The following is a 6,293-nucleotide window of genomic DNA, read 5'->3' as shown; positions in this document are numbered from 1 at the left end:
ACAGAGGAACCATTATAACAACAATGAAGGGACTGTTTGATTTTCATACAACTCGAAAGTCTGTCCCTGCTGTTGAAACTGAGATCTCTTGTGCTGTGGTATATGCTGAGAACTGAACAAAAGCTGCCGAATCTCAAAGACTCATTAACACTTCAAGAACAAGAAGAAAAGAAAAAGAAAAAAATGAAGGAAAAACTGGGAAAACATTTACATTAGTCCACTCACTTTCTCTAACTAAAGTTTCTACTCCGTAATGGGGACCACTCGGTAAAGTCATACAGAGACACTTAAGGTTTCTTAAGCTAAATCCCAGCAGGAGGGACTGAAGCTGTGTCTGTTCTGCATTAATGTGGAGGACCAAGGCTCCCCAGTAGCATATTTACCGTTCTTTATCCTGCAGTCCTACAGGTGCCCATGAATGGCACTTTGGGCCAGGAGCGAGGGTTGGGTGTAGCACACACTCAGCAGTTATCTTTTTCCAGACATCCTATGGCTGCTCAGTTGTCAGATGTGTTTTATCTGCTTTAACCTGAGTGAGAACATCTCCTTCTTCCTCATTGCTGGTCAGCCACATTAAATCTCATTCCATCATACACTCCACTAGCTCAGTGCCATCTCTTCCAAAGATGTTAACGCAAGTCTCATCATATTCTGTACTGTGTATCAGCCCTCTGTGATGGAGTCGTTTCCTTGTGTGAGAACTACAGATTTCAACAGAAGAGAATTTCCTGGTCTTCCTGCATACACACAACTGCTTTGGAGCACGGTTTGCATGTACTTACAAAGGCCAAAATGGAGGCAGTAAACAAAAAGAACCTACAGCCTTCTATTTAAAAGCAAACAAAACCCTACCATTTCCATACTCTTTTATTTTTAATACGGTTGACTCATCACTTTGTGACGTGATGCTACAGACCCTTCCCTATGCAGCAGCACAAGCACACGTACATCCCACGGTGGCTGCACCACAGTCAGTCTTAGCTTCATGCTAAAGATGTAGATGTTTACAAAGAGCTTCCGTGAGTGCTCACAGAGACCTTTACCAACCACTGCAGGCTGTTACATAAAGTCCTTTGTATCTACACACTTAATCCAAAGCCCAGTAAACTCAGTAATTCAGAGCTGGAATTCCCATGAATCTCAGAAGACTTTGGATCAAGTTACTAACGCTACCTTTGTTTATAGGGGTTTATAGGAGTTCATATCTGCTTGCCTGCTGCCACTTACACCGCTGTCATGTTTTTATTTCAGGCGAGGGGCAAAATGGAATGAGCTAAGACAAATTCACTTGACTTTCTATTTCTGTTTCATCAAAGCTTCCATCTGTCTCGGTGATGTCTAAATGTGTCTGCACTGAACATTTCCAGACCTGTGTTCAATTCATCTGATTCCAAGGGTCTTCCTTTGGCCACTTTTGATGCAGATCAGCCAGCATCCCATTTATGTTTTGAAAAACTACCCTAAACCCTTAACTTTAGGCCTAAAGAAACTACCCTTTGAATGCTGACTCCACATGCAAAGGAAGTTCTTAGTATTACTGTAAACAGATCCCTTCTCTTCACGTGGCATCTCAGACCTGTGGGTGCATGGCATTTACCCCAGGAAATGCAGGCAGAGCCATTGCAACTCAGCAGTGAAGGTCACAGACCTGCTCCCCAGACCTTGACCTTGTCTGACTGTGCGACATTGCCAAGGGACCAGAGAAGCGGAGAGCGGGGGGAAGGGTCAGCAGACATTGGAGACAGATGGCCCAATTCATCATCCACCAGAAATAAATTAAAAAAAAAAAAAAAAAAAAAGCTGCTCCAAGTGTTATACACGCAGTGGTGATTGTAAATTCCACAACTGTGGAGAGCTGCCAAGCCATTATACACATACCAGTACTGCAGTCTCTGTGCATAACTCCAGAAAGGTGAAGTCAGGAGAAGCTGCAAAGCATAAAGCGCGTTTAGCTCTCAGGAAATTGGTTTGCAAAATGATTATCCAATCCCTGGTGGAACGAAAAGCATGTAGAAATTAGGAACTGATGGGATACTTTGGCTTATACATCAACAATGCATTTGTGCAATACATAATTTAGTTATCCATGGATGTGATTGTTGATATTATAGTTACTTATCTTCTTCTAACACTATTTTTGTTTTGGTTTTACTCTTGACAGCTTCCCAGTTCGAGCTGTCAGGCCGTGTGTCCTGCTAAATACAGTACTCTGGTCAGAAGGCAGAGTTGCCTCGGGAGCCAGCAATGCTCTGTGACGCCGCTGGAAGGAAAGAAGGGTGTGCAGAGCAGGAGGGGCTTTCCCCAGATCGCCTTCCTTGGTTTCACTGCAATGAGAAAGAAAGATCTACCTTGGGTTTTTGTAAATTCACAAAGAGTGAGTTGTGTTGGTAGTGCTGTTGGTAGCACCACCGAATGCTCTGGGTGGTTTTCCAAGCACAGCTTCCCCACAGATGGAGACAACAGCAGCCATCAAATTGCTGAATGTCACAAAGCAAGCGCCGGGAAATCTTGGTCGCAGCCTTTGTGCAGCCCTTCAGCTCTCTTTCCACACAGGCCACCATCTATGCACAACACAACAAAGACTTATTAATACAACCTCCACAATCAGCCAGTGTGTATCAGCCCACACGCGGAGCTCAGGGCTCCATTCAGGGATTCCTCAGGAGCACATGGTACAGAAAAAGTGCAAATTCGTGCGTCGCTAGTCCGAAATTGCCATCCACTGAGCAGCCCTCTTCTTCTTTTATTTTCAGGTGACCTTGAAAGTATAGGATAGAAGGAATGTGTTCTGTGTAAGAAGATGCACTATCAAGCACAGCTAACAATCGAGGTGTCCTTATCTGTCAGTTCCCAGAAGGATCCTGGGTTGCCCTGCTAGGAACTGGTGGAACATCAGGAGCAACAGCACAACGCACCCTGCTGCTGCCCCAGACCCCATGGGCTCCCATAGCGCAGCCACTTCTCTTGAACTCCTCTGTGGCTGAGATAGAAGAACACCCTGGAAGTCCTGGGAACCTCCTCTCCAGCTCTGTCACACCAGCTGTTCCCATCCACGCTTTGCCCTGTTTCACTGCACATTCCAGCAATGAGTCCAAGCTGCCTCGCTCAGCAGCTCAGAAACGGGAGGAATTTGACAAGGAGGCTGAAGCAACACCAGCCAGCCCCCATTCTGACAGGAACGTTTCTCTCACTGCTTGAAGAACAGCCCTGCATCCAGAGAGCATCCCAGATCCTGAGGAAGGAGGAAGAGGAGTAACAAAACAGAAAGCAAGCATTCTCCCTTTTCCTTTGCATATATTCCAGCTACACATTAGGCCATTACTTCAAGAAAACAAAGTCCTCTTCCATCCAGTTCGTATTTTTCCCATCTTTTTATACCCATGGGACACTGAGGATATACATACATGATCTATCTTGAGCACCTGATCTAAGAGTGATTCTCTTACATTTTTTAGGCTGTAAACAGAGATAGGTGGGTACCTCCCCATAGGAAACTACTAAGAGCCATCAGTGGTTGGGGTGACTCACAGCCCATTATTTTACTTCCCAATCTCTGTACAAGAAAGGAGCACAGCTGTGTGGGTTGATGCAAGGTCAGCTCTGCCACCTGCAGTAAGGCCCCAGGGCCCAGCAGCATTGGAGCACATAAAAAAAGTAGACAAAAGGTTATCATGCATAAAGCAGAAGGGTTTGGAGAAACACCATCTTCTTGAAAACAGCTGCAGGCATAACAGTGGACTGTTTTCAAGGTAAATAAGCAACACTGAAAACCATCAGGCACCCTTAGGCATCCTAGAACTTAACCAGGGATAAATCAACATTAATATTGCAAACAGGTAACAGTAGAGAACAAAACTGGCTCTCCTGATCTGTCTTAGTCCATGTGTTCATCAGCCTTTTACTCTTAGGTTTTTTTAAAAAATAAGAAATATGGAGCTGCTTTGGATAGAGGCAGTTTCACTGTTCCTGCTCCAGCAGCACTTGCACCCAACTTCTGGTGGTGTCAGCAGCAATTACACACTGTGCTCTGATTCAAATGCATGCTCTGCCTGGATCAACTATCATAGTGAAATTAATTCAAGTGTACAGGCAAGAAGATCTGGGTGTTTTTACTAGGAATGCTGCTGATGTCTCTCAGGGAGAGAGCAGAAGCATCCTTTGTGTCTAACAAGGAATGAATGCAGGTACTGGAAATAAAATCCCCGTCATAGTTTAAGATTACCTTCCCCTAGGAAAATAGTAAGAAATAATATCCAAAGACTCTGAGCTCGTAAAATCAGGTCACGATTAAGAGTCAGTGGAAGAAAAAAGTTTCTTTGGCTTTAGGTTGTGTTTTTTTATACATAAATGTATTCATGCATTTTTCTAGAACGGCACAATTCAACCTATCGAGAACATTGTAGCAAGTCTTATTAAAGTGCTCCATGTATTTTTAACTGAAGTGGTCATTTATTCCAGCTTTCCCCTATTTTTCCCCTCACAAAACTATATTTCGTATTTCTCTACTTGCTCAGGGTCCTCGTGACCAACAGAATCATCTCTGGAATTCAGAGAACCTCGTAAGGAAAGCTTTGATTCTGCCCTCCATTTTAGTAATAGCGCAAATACCATCTGTGTTACTTAATCCCGTTTGACTCCACCTGCTGCCCAAAGCTACAAACTGCACCTGAACCAATCACTTACCTGCCTGCCTTTTGCTATGGCTGTCACATCCTCACATTCACACAGCAACCAGAAAGGTATCATCGGGGGGAAACAGCAAAGAACTTTTCTTTTCACCACTCCTGATGTTAACTATGGCTGGGAAATCCCGAATCCTCCTCTGGGATGTGTGCCGGCAACTTATCAGACAGCTCTTCCTCCGTTACACAAGGACTTGCCTTAGAACACCCAGGTGGGGCTGTTCTTCATGCAGCTCTCTGAAAGTTTAGCAGCCACTTGGGTCTAAACAAAAAATAGTCATCATTCTCAAACTTATCCTGAAATGAGTCTGGAAGTCTTGATAAACTTGCAGGAGCAGTTCCAAACCTTGGTCTCCAGCATGTAAGCGTTCACCACTGTCTCAATTTCTTGTCCAGTCTTACCCTGGAAGCATCAACCCAATACATTTTCTTTCTTTCCTTTAGCTTCCTAGTTACCCATGTTCCCACTGCACAATAACAACCTTGGCTGTTAGACTCAATGCAGATGAACATTTCTAACATAGCTGTGGTTATTCAGTTGCATTCAGTCTCTCACACTGAGCAGTGTAGAGATCCTTCTCTACTAATCCACTTCCCATTTAATGAGATTTTAATTTGATAAACTTGGTGATCAGATTGATTTAGGCTGATGCTTTTAAAACAGGCAATGAATGTAATTGCTGTGCTTATCAACTGCCTATCTCCCCAAATTCAAACTAACGACTGTCAAGCTGCTGTGTTGGCACCAACAAGCCTAACGACAGAGAACAGCCTGCTACTACCCCAGGCACATGCTGTATCCGATGGTCATAGGCTACAGGCACTTAAGGTGCAGATAAATGCAATGAACAAAACTACATGAAACCACTAACTGCAGCCATGAAGGATATTTCTGGATTTTAAGCAGACTTACTTTACTTAGGAGTAATTTTAGGAACGCTTTGCTCTATAACCAATTTAAATGCAAAGTAAGACTTCCAATTCTTCGAGGTTACCACATACAAGTCTATTTACAGGTTAAGGATTTTGAGGGAGACTGGATACAAGTTACTTGGGATGCAAGAACTTGTTTCAAGTTCTGCACCCCATCCCTTTTTCAGAGAGAGGTATCTGCTGTAGAGCTACTGACTCCAGAGCAAAGCTGCCCATAGTTCCCATGTCAGGTACACATACTCAATCGTCTGGCTTCTAAGATTTACTGCCAGTGGTAATTTCCTTCTGGATTATCACTCCCCAGGGAAGTTACTCCATACCAACTTCACTTTTCTGCTCTGACCTTGCTTTGTACCGTTAAGTGCATGCATTCCCTGGCTCAGGAAATTGCATTCAATTCACACCTCCTTCTCCTGCACTTCACATAAAGCAGCGTCAACTGGTTCTCAGTGGGCAGCAGGGGTGCTAAGCAGCTGGTGGAAACCTACCAGATCACTTGTTTCATTGAAGTGCTCTACAGACCAAATGCAGTACGTTAAGTTCACTGCTTCTCATTGTAAAATAACCCCAAGCAGTATCATACAACTTCACACAGTACAAGAAAGTGTGTTACATATAATGTGAATATATATACACAATTGCAACCATTTTTTTTTTTTTCAATGTCTTTGCTATTTT

This window comes from Phasianus colchicus, chromosome 8 (assembly GCF_987193195.1).
Source record: "Phasianus colchicus chromosome 8, bPhaCol1.hap1.1, whole genome shotgun sequence".
In the NCBI taxonomy this organism is placed as follows: domain Eukaryota; kingdom Metazoa; phylum Chordata; class Aves; order Galliformes; family Phasianidae; genus Phasianus; species Phasianus colchicus.
Note: the sequence above shows the minus strand (reverse complement) of the source record.